General features: G+C 38.6%; 1 long non-coding RNA gene across 4 annotated transcripts in view; it reads left to right on the top strand.

The window, feature by feature from the left end:
• LOC111251542 (uncharacterized) overlaps nucleotides 1–16,675 on the top strand; it is a 41,221-nt gene that overhangs the window by 19,830 nt on the left and 4,716 nt on the right. For all 4 annotated transcript variants that reach the window (XR_015328472.1, XR_015328471.1, XR_015328470.1 and 1 more), the window contains one exon: nucleotides 12,926–13,025. This is a non-coding gene — a long non-coding RNA (uncharacterized LOC111251542). The remainder of the gene's footprint in view (nucleotides 1–12,925; nucleotides 13,026–16,675) is intronic.

The following is a 16,675-nucleotide window of genomic DNA, read 5'->3' on the forward strand; positions in this document are numbered from 1 at the left end:
ATTTCGGCTTATCATTTTGAATTAAATGCACGGTTGTGTTATACATATTTGCCACGTCAGTGTGGGCAAAATCATTCTTCAAATGTAGTTCCAATTCTTGAGTTTTAATAGTAAGCAGTGCATAACAATTTGAAATAAGCAAGAGAAAAGAATATCTTAGAAGGCTTTTCGCCTGTGCGTGAGTGTAAGACGTACCATTTCCTTACACATAACACGCTAATAAGATCCATTTTGAGAGAGCGTACAAATCAACTGAGCTGCGCGCTTAAGCGACCTAGTTGAGCGCGTAATTTAAAAAAACATGGCCTATCGTAAGTTAGGCGATTGTCTTTCGCCGGTTGATAGGAAAACCCCATGCAAGGATGGTATCTTGGCCGGTGCGTGACGTGATCACTCTCTGTCAACATGGCGGGGCAATCAAATGCAAACACTCCTCTTTTTTCTTAAAATTAACGAGTGGTTAGCAATGGCACATATGCCCCGGGTACTTAAAAGGGCAAAAACCTGTAACCCACCGGCAGTTAGTCCCATCGGAATGCTCGTCGTCGTTATGACAACTGATAAACAGTCTACAAAGTCACGACTACGGCTGGTTCAAGAAAACATAACAGGCACCAAGGAATTATCCTTTAGAAAATAAAAGTACGATTTTGTCTTAAAAGCATTGTATCATCCATAATGGTCGGCATTCGATCGCGTCGTGATTTGAACGACTTGTTCATCCACGTGACCACATCTTGATTCAAGAATATTACCGCAAGTTAAAAAGTGTGGAATGCAGATACGCTTATCTGCGTTTAGGCCGGTGGTTTATGGCCTCAACAAACTTTGCAACTTGTATAATCCGGCAGCCGATCTTTTTCGGTGCTGGTCGGTGGCTAAGATGTGCTCTATTCGGAAGAGCGTGCTATGCTACTGAGCCAATCATACTCATGTTCTGTGCATTTTTTATTGACGTGAGTTTTATTCACGGGAAGTCCCTAAAGCCCTCTTCTCTGGGTAAATCATGCAGCCGACAGCCAATGTGGCCTGTTTCCAGGTTCAATGGACTTTCATATTAGCCCACAAAATCAGTATAACTGGTTTCTACAGATTAAGCACCGGATGGACACAGCCGGTGCGCTTCTTTTGAATCACTACTTTCTGATCAGCCCGTAGATCTGTAACCACAACTTCGAAATGCGAAACTTAATTTTGCAGATGAGTTTCCATAATGGCTGTTGGCGAAACTATGTTACTGTCTTCTGCTGGGGTTCAGAAAACCCTTCGATTTAACCCTGTGATTTAATCTGTTATACTTTCAATACAGCACATAGGAAGCCTTGCAAGGAGCGCCTGCATTGCGCTATTTATTTAAATGTGACGCGGAATTTGTTCGTTAGGCCTTCCGCCATAATTGTTGCGGGGAAATCGTCACAAGTTTGCTGCTTATCACTGGTAGATTCAATCAAGACAAAATGTAAATCCGAGTAAGTAAGACGGATTCATGTGGGTCTCAAGAGAAGCCAGAGGCTGCTCGTTGTTCCATTCTTTCTAGTGGCGCGATTTTAATACATAATAATGCTTTGCAAATAGTTTGGAGAATTTAAGCATATAACAGCCGATGTACAGTCGCTAAAAAGGCTTGATAGTAGAAGAGTAGCAGAGAGCGGGTTAACAATTGTACGGGGGTTCCCGTGAAGGCGGCTATAGCAGTTGCATGCATTCCTACATTTCCGAGTAAGGTTATCGACGTATATATGGCTAAATGCCCAGTATATGAATACTTTTTTGGCTGATACTCCGATTTACTAATACAGCCGATTGTGAACTTTGGGCTGCTGTTCGAAGTATCGAACGAGGATTGTCGTTTCGAATCTGCACCAATAAGTTAACCCGAAATACTTTAAAGAAAACTGCCCAGGGATCCCTGAGTTAGATTTTCGTTTAAGCTGTCAAGGCGTTTCAAACCCCAGCTTATTTCCTCTAGAAGATACTTTTTCTAGCGAAACAAAGAGCTTTTGACTTTCAAATTTGGCTATCACTCTTAGCATGTTCACATAGGGTCCAGTAAAATACGACCAGCGTATACCTTATTTGAAGGTAGCTGCATAGTCCTGGACTGCCGACGAACCGCCCAGATCAATCAAATACACAGGAAACCATGTCTAATGTTTAATGGTCCGATTCTGCACAAATATTCCCATGAGCCTCTCTAGCACATATCTGTTTACAAAACAGCAGCGCATTTATACATTCACAAAAGACTTCAACTTGATTTAAGCATTACCGATTTTGGGAGGTCACCGATACCAACAACCTGGTTCGGTTCCGTGTGCGTGACCGCCTTCAGTAAAAATTCATTCAAGTAAATTTATATAGCAAATTGTTCTTCGGATGTACAGAATTCAGAGTTGATTTCGACCAGGTCAGAAACACGTCGGTAAAAGTAGTGCAACTTCAGGTCATCTTTGCCATCTGTGAAAATGCTCGTGCTCGGCACTTGTCTACTTTGGCATAGCGGGATCATATGTTTCGGGCTGTTCAGTGTCTGCATTTCGTTACATGCCTTAGCGGGAACAGATGATTGGATTGATGAACGCAAAAAATTGTGTAGACTATTAGGCAAGACACCTAGAGCTCTAATGGAAAATATATATTAATTTAGCCTTTTATTAAAATGTATCGTAGCACCACAATTATTTAAGTAGGTTTACCCGCGCGGGTACGAAAGCTTAACCGGGTTTGCTGAAGCTCATATAGATCATATGAGGAAAATGCCAACTAAAACCTCTTTTTATTTATATTATTTTATACAAAAATATTTTCTCAAAACAACTCAAATTTATGACCTAAATTTCGCAATAAGCGGAACATAAAAAGTAGTACCTAATACACTTTGTCCTAACAGTGTTTTTGTCCGGTAAATTTTTTCGTAGTTTTCTTTGGAAGGGCGCTAACTCGTATAAAGTGTCTCGTTATTAAATAAAGTGTGTACTCCTATCGGCACGTATCTTACATAACGTCTTATTGTAACGTTTGTTTATTCAGACATGTAACTATCCGACAAAGCCTATATAAAGTAAGCAGCATATACAGAGAGAACATCTATACGTGCTGAGGTATATACATTATCGAGCTTTGTTTAAATGTCGAAATTTAAAGTCGCACGTAATCAATCAATCAATCAATCCGATTGAATGGTTGCTTGGCGCTTTTTTCTACCGCAGAGTTCAACCGTTATACACTGACAAAAGTTAGCATTAGCTACAAACGCATTATTAATAAAACATTTGTAAGAAAACTCTTCCTAGAGCCCCCCCAATCCTTTACTACCCCTTATCAATTATTTAAACGAGAAACGCTATATGTCAACCATAGAATTAGCAAGCACTAAATAATACCTAATCAATAAAGGTCGCTGATCACAGACATGTTTTCAGCTTCATATACCAATGTCTGCTTACGCCGTCGTTCTTCTTCATTTAAAACAGCATGTCTCAAGCCCTGTTTTCTGCAAAAGGAAAGACGACAATTTTCCGCATTTATGAACTAGTGACCGAGGACCACTGTGCACAAAACAGTGACGCACTGAATTCAGTCAAGGCACATAAGACTTATCTGCAACGACGGTATTATTAACAGTGTCTGCGATTTTATTTGTTTATAAAGTAAAAGTAACGACCTTTTTTTTTGTCAGTTAGGAGCATTTCAAAATTTGCCAGATACTTGGTTTGCTTTTCATTGTGATTAGTATTTCCGCTCACCATGAGCATTTATACTCTGGTCAGGGGCCTTATTTGAACCTAGTTGTGTGAGATAATAGCCTATGGAGATTCGATCCTAATGAAGGAGAACAACGGTACTCCACACACAAACAATATCCTGAAATACTCTTGCGCACACTTTCTGTGTGAAGGCTTGAAAAGGATAGATAGTTACTAACATCTTCTACATTATAACTGTTTTTATTGTATCGTACAATGCATTTAGTTTTAGGCGAATGGTTTTCTAGGTGTCATTTATGTAGACATGTTTCGATATGTATGTGTGTCAAGGCTACGACGGAGTTAGCAAAGAAATAGATTGAGCAGCACTCTTCTAAGCTATAGAATTGAGCGGTTCAGCTGAGGACGAGGTACTATGAAGTCTACCTACTGTGAGTTATTTTACATTGAACGTTTCACTAGGAGAATCAGTGTGATAACTACCAAAAGTACAAAAGAGGAGACGTTGAAAAAAGCACGCGCTGATGATCTACGACCAGCGATCAAAATATATGCACTCTATATTTAACCAACTGATATCGATGAGTTAAGCCGGCCCTAAATAGCAACATGGAAAGCTAATCTGCCCCAATCTTTGCTCCAGGTACCGCTTTACATCTATTGAGATTACGTATCAGCTTAAGAGGCTCTTGTTCGTCTGCTGTTCTGTTGAAAATAAACAGCAAGTAAAATAACACGCTGGCGTTTAACAGTTTTTATTCTATTAAACAAACACAATCCCGCTTTTGACACTGGAAATAATAGGGCTTAGATTTGTTTGGCGTTGTAGTAGTTTATTATCTACGACGGGATTTGTACAATAACAAATGTAACTTTTCAAATTATCGAAGTTTACCGAACCAAAGTTAAGGGTGCTGCTTCAATAGACACAAGCTATTACTACCATGCGAACAGACTCAATTGTAACAGAAGTAAATGATCTTCAATACGAGGGAACACAGCCATCGAAGAGGGCTGTGCGGCAAAATTTTTGCACAGGTGGGTCCGGTCCACTAGAGGCTGAGCTGAATTTGTAAAAAATGGAGTAATGTAGGAAGATTAACGATACAATACTATCTATCCTAGTCGGAACATTTAATAATAGGACTGAAATGCAACAAGTCTTCCTACTTTGGTGCGATGTCTTCCTTGAAGAGCCGAGCTAACGAGTCACGAGAATAAAACCTAATCGGTTTTTCAATCAACTACAACACATAATATGTTGATTCTGTTTTCAGTTACGTTTAAGTTTTAGGATGACAGAGGTTTATAAAAATGAAAGGTGTCCGAGCCAATTATAGCGCACGCTATAAAATGATAATATTAAAAAAAGAAAAAAAAAACCTAAGAAGTCGGCATAGCTTATTTTTGCCAGCCTATAGCAACAACTGACCGCTGCCTAAACTCCACTCACAACGAATTTTAACCCTAAAAAAAACAGCGGCAGTCGATACTGCAAATGACGATCGGATTATAAAGTTTATTATGTAAATTTCAATGTTTATTCAGATACACAACGTCAGCAATGACTGATGCAATTAAAAACATTGTGATACATTATTTAGCGGCTAAGTAGTATAGGCACACAAGATGTCTCTGAAGCAGTGATCCATTCTCGATAGATCGGCTCACTCCCATGGTTACTGTTGCTACAATGTCCTATCGGATTTTGTGCTATTCGTTTTTTTTTTTATTATATATTATGCTATTTATGCGGACAACGCCTCGTTCTGCATCAACAGAAATACCTAGGATTTATACGAAATACGGATCCTAACAAAAACACATGTATCTTTTGTACGGTCAATGATCCTTGGCTGCTTCGAGTCCCGCCATATTACACGGAAAAATTACTAGATAACGAAACAGCGTTTCTTTGTTATAAAATATAGCATGATATTAATAGTGTAAAAAGAAAAAGACGAAGAAGCTTCACTTGAATACGGGTACTTTCAGGATAAGATATTGGCAACAACATTCCTGCGAAAGAAAGAAGATCACTATCTGGCCTAGAAAACATTTTAACATAGCAATCTATTTAAAATAGATGCTAGCTAAAAAAGGTCAAGTAACTGTCGAATTGCGATACAGATAGGTAGTACCTTCGACCTGGTCGATCAGATATCAGAATCATAAAGTCGTTACTTGACAATGTCCGTTCACAACTCTAACCTATTCAAATTGGTGTTGAAAAGGCTATTTTGTTGTCGTTAAGAAGACGGCGACAACGATTTAACGAAACATCTAAAATCTCTGTCTGCTCTAGCAAAAATAAGAAAAAAACGAGACGATAAAGGACGTTATGGAGCTCGTCTTAGAGGAAGTACCAGTTACCGTAGAAATTGATACCGGTACTAAAGTCCTCACGCCCTCAGACGCTTTCTAAATATAACTGCCAAGTAAAAATATTTTACCTTATGAATGATCACACCCAATAGAGTACAGGCTAAACCATATTGCTCGGTAGTCGCAAACGTTTGTTGAAAGGTATCGGCTTAAAATGATGTTTATTACATAAATTTTTGAAAATATTTAAAAGCACTTAAACAAAAAAAAATACACAAGATAATTTGGTCATGTAAGAAGGCTAATATGAACGGTCTAGGAAAATTAGCTTTATATGCCACCTAGAATAGAACGTTTAAATAGAACGTTTAAGATTTTATTGCTAGAAATCTCTGGACTGAATAAGGCATTATTGAACCTAATTACGAATTGGCATATCTAGAGGCCGATTGAAAAACAAATGATGGAACCCTAAAAATCTGTGTTGACTCTACGTTAGGAATTATCGCCTAATATTTCGTTTGAACAGGATGAAAATAACTCTCACATATAGACCACGACCGAAAAGCCCACCGGTTCAGGGCGATACTTAAAAAGTAACTCAATAACACCATTTGTGTACCAACTCATACAGCGGAAACGTCAGAACTATTCAATAATTAATAAGCTGATGATATGATGACGATAGAATGTTCCTCGTCTCGCACGCGCCCTAACGAGTATGGGATACTAATGAAGATATGTATACAGAACCAGCCTTGACAACCACGATTTAGAAGTTCACCATTTTCCCAGATCCTGTCTAACATGATTCTAGGACCCAGCGACCTGGTTGAACTCAACTACTATCAAAAACTTGGGACTTACTCATCTGTGATAACTTTCGAAAACGGCGTTAATCATAGGAACGATTCAACGCATGTCTAGTAGGCGCATTATTTCAGGTAGAAAATGAAAGGCATTGTGTATCCCTGTTACTGTATGCTGAATTCGAGTTTGATGACCCTGCTTGCTGGCAAGGGTCTTGAAGACACAGATCTTTTAAAAAAAATATTGTTCGATTTACCGGCTTGGTCCGAACAGGGTAAAAAAGGTTTCTTTTCTAGTTCCTTCAACTATCATTACTGTGTACACCGGTCCTCAGAATCGCCCATCTGGGCATAGCATTAAGGACCTACTTCCTCCTAAGGAGTTTAGCTGTTGTGGGCCATGCCGACCCACACTATGGATTTTTCCTCAGTAACACCTATAAAATGCCGTTATTAGGCTTTATTTGCTAACAAACGAATGCTACTTTCATAAACGGTGTAAAGAGTTATGGCTGTATCGATAAATTACACCTTTCACTGTTATTAAAGACATTAATTTCGTTGTTTCAGAGTATTCAAGCGTGTGTCAGCGCTGCTGTCAATGACTAACTAAATAGAAGAAATAAAAAAATGAACTTGTTTCGGGCTACAAAAGTTTAGTAGGCACACGTTACGTAGCGCGCTGTCTAGTTGGAGCAATATAGCTGACGAATGCATCGCCTTCAGAATGAGCAAAACCATAAGTTACGATAAACCCATATTGATCTGTTATACCATGGATTACTGTAATAGTTGAGTCTTTGGAGAATACGTATTTCTAGCTGTCCAATACGATTTTATGAAACGAAGCTTTAGCCCTAAGCTATTATGAAGCATCGCTCTACCTCGCCAAGGCCAGAAATTTTTCTTAAAGGACAAGCATTTCCTATCTACTTTTGTGAAATAAGTAACTCCGCGTGAAGTGAAGAAGTTATTCGTATAGAATTTTAGCTTGCGGACTGAACGCCATCGATGTCCTTAAGTAGTATAATTTTCCACAGAGTTAATGATTTGTTGTAAGCTCCTCTTTGGTAGCAATACAAGGGGTCTGGCCAATATGCTGAAAGCTAGCATGGTTTTAATCGTCCTAGAGCAGGCCAATTAATGTAACCTGCACGGAGTTTTGATGATCCGCGCAAATTAATCCAATTGACTCAACGATCTTTACACACAGGGTGTCTCAAAAAATATGTGCACCCTCAACATGTCATAACATTTTAACTGTTCCTCCTTTTTAAAGTATCGGCAACTAGAAATAACAGGTGGGTCAAGATTAATTTTAAATCGAACAAAAATTTACTGCTGTTGAAAGTACGACGATGTAGCAGAAGTATAGAGACAGAAGTATCAAAGCAGTTTCAAGAAGATCCTTTGGCTTACAATTAATCGGAGACGAGACAATTTTGTGAAGGGATGTCTAGGGTGCTCATAGACAATGTTCCGGAAGATCAAAAATCGAAAGGGAACTGGCAATTCGTAGCGAAACGGCCCAAATATCAGGCCAATCAAATCGTGAGCTAGGCGTCAGCAGGTGCCACACAGCTTAAGATGTTACAATTTAAGAGGTTGTATTTCAACACTGCAACATCGTATCGATAAAGATGATCCGGGCCAAAGAAAACAATTTTGCAAATAGCATCTAGATAAATATAAACATGATGTATAGCTTGCGGATCGTTAGAAGCGATGATAAAACGACGTTTACGATCATACAATTAATCGAATTAAATGCACTTAAACAATGGAGAACGGTAAATCCGCGTGTTTATCAAGAACACCATGTAAACTTACAAGGAGTTCTACTGTGGTGCGATAAAGGATAAGCTGGGCTGCTTTTCTGCTGGCCTTATAATGGAGAGAATACTTGCACAATGCGTCCTGGAAGACTTTGATAGGGGTAACGGATTCTGTTTCCAGCAAAATGTATATTGTAACGAAAATCTTCCAAAAAAAAGGGTTGAAAAAAGGGGATCCTATAGAATGCCCTGCCGGTTTTCTAGATTTGATGCCGACGGACGCTTTCCTATGGGAATACCTTAAACATAAAGTCTACGTCAAAAAATCAACGGCACAAGAACATTTGAAAGTGGTAATTAAACTTTGTTCAAGTCTGTAAATCAATAACCCACCGTTATCAGCGTAGAACAGGAACGATTCGCAGTCAGAGGAAAAGTTGTGCATTTTATAGAAGTTCTTTTGCAATTTAGGTACAAGTCATACGTAAGTAAAAGCTGAAGTTATTTGTCGACTATTTTCATAACGATAGATAGAGGGTATAAAGGCTATGTGGGTTAAAATATGCCATAGGTAAGAAGAAGCTATATTAATATATTCTAGTGTGTCGCCTAAGTGAGTTCATGTTCGGGAAACTATCAATGAAAGATCTCCATATAGCCTTAAAAGGTGGTTTGTATAGGTCGAAAATGGTCCTATATCGTCCGCTAATAATTTTGTACAAATTAATCACTTATCATCAGTGAGAGTAAAGGTAAAATGCTTTTGTTTCTTAGAAGGGTTACGGCCTAGGGAAGCCGGTGGTTTATAATCACTATTCTGTTAAATTTACTAAAAACCGCGTTTTTACTAAAACGCGCTGCACAGCTCAAAAATGGTTTTTGAACGACTTAAATGCTGGCGTATTCGCTTGAATTTTGTTTGAAGAGCAAGGAAAAACAGTAATAAATAGGCCCACCATTCTCCAATGCAAAGGTAACGTAACTATATATAACTCTAGCATAAGTAATTACGCATGTATAAATTCGGATAATGATTATTATAAATCAGAATTTATTATAGATCACCAGTCGACTATATTGTATGTCAATGAAAGTCGTTAAAAACTTTTCCAGAAGCAACAAGGTGCGACACGACGCGTGCCATAAGGCATGGGAAACTACGGTACCCTCGTTTAGCTTGACGTTCTTTCAACTTATCTGTGAAATTACCATTGACAGTAACCGGTTTCATGTATGGCCAAAACCCAGCAGCTTACAGGGCCTCACCTTAGTCGCGAATAGACTCGAGAGTAATTATGTGATACAATGTAATGAACTCTTAGTTTGGCATTGAACGCAAACCTATCATAGAAGATAGCCTTTGATTCAACAGACGTTCAATGCCGTACGATGAAAGTATTTAGCTGTCTTATGTAAATTAATTTTTTCAAACTCAAGATCCCACACTAACATTTTCTTGCTAGAAGGAACGGAGAGCTCTATACGACCTCCCGTATCGTGCAGTCCTACCTCGTCCTGTATATTTATTTGACAAAGTAAATCGTCCTTGGCCTGCCGCAAATCTAGTTATGCAGTGTATTCTATCTAATGGTGATTTGTGTCCAGCAAATAAGTTTAGCTATATAACATATATGTATATATAATATCAACTTAGATATATAATGGTAAGCAACGTTCGATTCCGAAGACCGCTCAGCTCAATGCTGGCACAATTTGTTTGCCACAGACACATACATTAATATTTATGCTCAGCTTTTGCTCCGGCCGTATATATGAAGCTGTACAAAAAAAAAGCGAATTCTGTCAAACTTGATTCAATGCCGTGCTCGCAAGATACAAACTACCACATTGATAAACAATACGGAATTATTACAGGAAGAAACAAATGTTTCTAAAACGACTTAAGCGGACGATGGAAATTTAGCTCTAACTTGCATATGTACATTGGATATCGGCATTCGTTTACTCCTATGTCCAATGAAAAAAATCGACGAAACGTATTGTATATTTAGGAATAGTTAACAACGAAAAACCAAAACAGTTTTTTTTTTTTGTTTTTTATTATATGTAGGTAGCCGCGTCCTCCTAAAAATTAAAAACGTCGAAGATGTACTTTACGCACTGTGGCCGGAAAAGGGGCTCAAGCATTTATTTGAGGATATTGGTCAAGATCTATGATAATTGGCATAGAAGAACACAATTCATTGTCTAAAATCGTTAAATTTTTTTGGCCGAAAATGGCAATTAACGTATCGATATTTGTTATCGTTGTATAATTTGTTAGCCGAGATACTTAAATTGACAGTATAAAACGTTCACTCAATACAAGTTGGCTGATAACCGCTTAGCTTTACTATGGCAATATGCAACTCCACTGATCTGGGCAGCTAATAGATCTCTCAATAGGACAAGGTCTTCTTTGACACCGTTTATCAAGCAGCTCGAATAGTCTGTCAGGTGAGATCTAAAATTTCTTCATTTAAAGGTTAATGTCACACACGCAATCTTTAGTGGATCGGTTTGGAGCTCTGGAAGATTTTTCGTGGACAGATTATTCTGCATATATGTATAAGAGGGGACCTAATTATAATACCATCTACGCGGCTCAGTGCTCATCTTTAGATTTACTCGATATGGATTAGGGTTGTAGAAAAACATAGGCTTTTCGTCGAAGTACGACACTATACACTGCATGTATATATATATATATATATATGTACACACCAACTTTAGTCCATGCGTATTTGCTGCATAAAAAAAGCGCCGAAAAAAACCTGTGGTCAGATTTTATGGCGCCATGCTTGCCCTTTGTTTTGCCGGTTCTAGATCATTGAAGCGTGTGCCTTGGATTTCGCAAGAGATCTGAGGTGGGTGACCTTCGGCCATTTTTAATTTTTTGGAAAGCGATGATAGGGTGCTTCAATGAGCTGTTTACGTAACTATTGAGCAAGGCATGTGTTTCTTTGCGCCAACTTCACTGAATTACGGCCAATTTCCATGTCCTCGTAGTTAATGGCCGGCAGAGTATTTACTAAATGTATGCTCATAAAATGGCATAACTAGTATGCATCGATAATTCAAAAAAGCATGTAGAATTAGGACGATTATGCGAATAGTAAGAATGATTCTTACGTGTAGTTTATCTGCGTGACGAAAATGACGAAAAATTACTTTTTTTTGTCAGATATCCTTCTTCTAGATTACCATCATCATATACGCCAGTTATATTTTCTAGAATGTTTTTTTTTTAACCTTATCATTACTCAGGAATTTGCCCCCTGATCGTATGCCTTCAATTTCCAAACGCATTATAGAACTCTTTTTTATCAAATCGCCATGGTACATCATCGACATAGACCTTCAATCGAGTGTTTTCGTGAGTACCTGGGAAGAACTACTCGTCTTAGGAATTTCAATCATTTCTTTTCTGAAGGGAGAGGTTTTTTCAGGGAAGATCCATTTAGAAGATTTATTTCGCTTAGAAGGAAACCAATTTATCGGGGTTGCCGCAAGACTTAAAGCCTGCGAAACAAGTAAACAACATACGAACAAGAGGTATCTACTTATGCATATAACAGACATCCGAGCCCAACCGTCAGGTAATCATTGGAGAGTATAGGTTAAATTATCAATTTATTCAGACCGACAACTCCTAGAACGAAGCCTCTGGTGGGATTTCATTAATTTCGCGGTAAATGCTCATAAAGTTAAAATCTTAACGCACTATGGTAACGTGATCTGGAGCTATACACCACCATGAAAACGTCTGAAATTAGTCTTCAGTTACCTAAACGGTGCGCCGCTATTCCACAGAACGAAGAAGGTTTAGCGCTTCCGAATTTGTCAAGGTCCATCTCAAAATATCACCTAATAGTGAAAACAGAAATTAATTTTGTCACTCCATAGGACCTGCGTGAATACTTTCGGATTGCCATTTTACCAAAAAGTTGTAAAATCTCTATGGTTAGGCTAGCTTACCACTGGGCAACGCTATCATCGAACATCAATTTGTTGGTTTTTTTAAATATAAGACGGAAGGAATTGCACTTTCTTTTTGTTTAATGTAAAGTTGAAAGTTAGGTTTACGTTCAAGTTCCTCCAAGTTTCACCATAAGCAAACACTGCAGACATAAGTACCTGCGGCGACTTATGTCCCTCGTTAATCGTACGATATACCATCACGCTTTTAGGTTAATCACTCAATCTGAATTCGAGTCGTTTTAACGGCCAACGCCTCACGGTATTAATCTTACTAGGCCCACTTGATCTCAAAAATGACTCTCATCTAATCTCGAGATTTGTTCTGAAGGTGTTGTTACAATGAGCTCACCATACCGATGTCTAATGCATACGGCTACATCGAACCGGCGACGACCGAAGGCGGGTCTCGCTATCACACCTATGAACTGGTAGGCAGGTATTATATTTTATTATATATTTGTTATTGAGCGTGATATTTCTGTTTCGGCACTTAAACATTTACTGCTATGGATATGCGATTACGGAAACGTCACGGCAGAGGGGGGTTTTTGCAGAAGATACACCTCGCCCCATTTCCTCCTTAGACGCCTTTTTTGCAGGAGTGCAACTATTGATTTGCATCCTGCACTTCACACAGTCACTATAGCGCATACGTTGTTTCTTGTATACATTTTCTCCATCAGATGTTTACTCGGCAGTTGGAAACGTTAAGCAGTATTGATCAATTCATCCTGCAAAAAGGGTTGTCGCTAGTTTTTGGAGAAGTGGACAGAATCATCTCGATGAGGAAATCTTATTTTTTATCTTACTTCAATTGCGTATGAATTCTCCATTCGTTTAAAACTTATGTTATTAGTTTACTTAAAAAATATATATATATCAGCGCCATGAAGTTCGCTGATCATATGATAGCTTCAGTTCATTCATTTCGAAGCCGTTCATCGTCACTTGGGGTTAGGTTTGGATTTCGGTAAGTAATTGTAGGCCATTTGGAAACGTTATGTTGCGAAAGATACGTTTATCAGATCGCTGGTACATCACGTTAGGGACTCTAATTGCTCGACATCGGAAGCTCTCTTATTTTTTCAATGTAAGCTCATGACGGCCAAAAGAAACTAACATCTGGAACTATCAGAAATGATATTTCTTATACATATGGAAAATTGCTTCCTTTGCGAATGTTTATTTTTGATGCTAAACCATAACGCGCGGCTATTTGGAGGCTCGAAATCTACTACTAATGGCCATCTACGGGACGATTAACGCCCACCGTATAGACTTCATATTCCAGTGAGAGTTTAAAAAGAGAAACTAAGCAGATCTCAAGCATTTGTAAGTAAATATAATAAAAATATAATAAATAAAATAGCAATAGTCTATTTTCCCTCCATTGTTCAACGGCTACATTACTTGTCTATCTAGTGCTTTAGTTACACATATTTATCTATTGAAGAAAAAAAATTACCAATCATTCTCCTAACAAATTCAAAGTTATAGAGTTTATATATTATTATAGTGGCTATTGTACAGGTATGATTTGGAACTATGTCAGACCGGCTTGATTGCTTTTGAGAGAGCTTTATTAATAATTAATATTGAAAAAACTTAACGTTTAAGTTTAACACCGGCGTTAAGAATCGCTCTAACCACCTACAACTGTGCTGCAAATGATATTTCCGTGTATAGGATTTTGTGCCCCGAACACCTTAAAAGATTTCTCATTGGGATTATATAGGCTGACCGTGTTATACTGATTAGCACAAACGATTAATTTACATGTATGACTACTGCTGCTCTTCTAAATACATATTTCAAATTTCCAAAAAAGTCTATTACAATATTACTTAAGTGTCGCTGTTGCCCAGGACCAAGCGTGTGTATTCTCCTTTACCACGCTAGGCCACCTTTCGACAAGTACGTTACCGCTGCACCGTCACAGAAACCGCTAGCGTTGTCAAATCTAACTTCGAAACGCTCCGTTGATTTAACGTGGTCCAAGATTCGACCGTTGGCACTACAGAAAAATAATTTCGGGACTGTTTTTCCTTTCGCTATTTGTAAGCGTCCAATATGAAGCGTAGTCCAAGTTGCCTTATGTCCTGGTCGTTGAAAGCCCATTACTTGTTGTTAACGATAAGATACTTCAAAGGAACGCAGCTGCCATTTGATAGAAGTTCTTTCAAGTCTAAGTGAAATTTTACAGGGCGTTGTTTTAAGCTATGTGATTGGAACTTTATAAGCTTGCCTATTTATGCTTAGTTTAGGGTGCTTATTTTGGGTTAGGGTGACAACTGAAGTTTTAATAGCAGTAAAGCCAGTATGCCCAATGCCCAGGTTTTTTTTTTGTGTAATACTGAAAGAATATCACTCTTTTACAGGTATTCTAAAAAGCGAATACACAATACTTGAGTTTTTATTTACACCTAACTGCAGAATGACCTATATAAAACGTACACGTTTCCCTCTAGGCGCAGATATTAAAAATGATCAGCGTTCTAATCAATACACGGCTGATAGTGGTGGTCTATTGACGCACAAACCCAATTAATATTTCGCCTGGTGTTAAGACGTATTCTTGCGCAATCAATGGGAAGATATTCGATGGGGCTTCTTGTCCGACTCATCATTATTTAGAAGACTGTCGTCAAGATATGCAGGTTCCCCTGTTGGTTACTGAACTGAAGGTCGAATAAATATTATGCCTCAAATGCCGCTCTGTACACGAACGCTCATAAACCTACGCGGTGCTTCAGCGTGACATTTTAATTAACAGTGGACCAATAAGCGCAATGATATCAATGTATTGTATAGTGCCATTTGAACGTAGCCTCATCGCTTCAAGCAGTCTTCCCCGAATGTTGGCCGTCCTATGTACCCATATACTTACTATGTATGTATGTATGTTTTCCTCGCTCCATATCGTTCTATTGCTAGCATGTACAGTTGCTGGAGCATAGCTTCTTTTCCAATTACAACGTCTTGGAGCACAAGTGACACTTCGTACTCGTAGCGGTTTTTCGGATCTTTTTCTACAAACATTTTGAACAGCTCCGTCCGCTTCGAGCGTAACTTGTATGCGAGTCGCCTAAGTGGATTTACCTAAACCGCCCTGCGGCTACATGTTAGTGCCTGCAGTAGCGTTTTAAAATAAACTTTCTTTGTTCTAACGCTAAGTTTTGTTTATCTATGTTTTCCAATGAATTAAACCCTAAGAAGAACGATCCTCCGGAAAGTTATGACCCATAGATCTAAGTTAAATCAGGCTGAATCAATAATTGTCGAGCGATATTAGCCGCCGTTAGATTTACCCATGAAGTAACTGACTACAGAACGGCTGACAAGGCAGCGATAAAATGGAGCTTAGAATGGCAAATCCAGTTCAGAGTTGAAGTGCCTTACAGACAGAGGTTTCTAACGGACGTGTTAGAAGGAGCTAAATTAAACTATCGTGCGGCTCATTTAGCCGATCACCGCTAAACTAACCTTACAGTCAAAAACATATAACAGGATAATTGGTACCAACATATTTGTGTCATGATTAACAGAGCCTTCTTGATTTTAGAGTTCGAAATAGATGATACGCCTGCTATTGAAATGCCAACAAGAGTAAGTTGCGCGTGTTCTTGTTCAAATAGGAAACCAAGATAAATAATAGGACCACTTGATAGAGACAATGCTGATGTTGAATTTCGTATACGGTTCGCTTAGGTTAAATGAATTCAAAGCGCGTACTTAATATATAAGACGGTTATCGTGGCAGTATCGTCAAAGTAGGCTATCCCCATTTTCGAATTATGGGTACTTTGCACTTCCCTCTCTAGCTTAGGATGAACGTGGTTTTGTGCAGCAGTGAACCTATAGAGAAAAACAATTACGCCGTTTGTGCTGAGGCGTGGATCCGCGTATGCAACCTATATTTGAAGAATGGTCATGATGCCTCATGTGGTTTCAGGCCGCACCAATGCCCGCCTGAATATGCAGTTGTACAAGCATCATGACCCGTATCTCTTTTTACCATCTGTGTTAAGAAGAGCAAACACTGAGCAACGACTCTTTCACAAAATGCAATACATCATAG

Source organism: Varroa destructor, unplaced genomic scaffold, assembly GCF_002443255.2.
Source record: "Varroa destructor unplaced genomic scaffold, Vdes_3.0 BEIS01000001.1, whole genome shotgun sequence".
Taxonomy (NCBI): Eukaryota; Metazoa; Arthropoda; class Arachnida; order Mesostigmata; family Varroidae; genus Varroa; species Varroa destructor.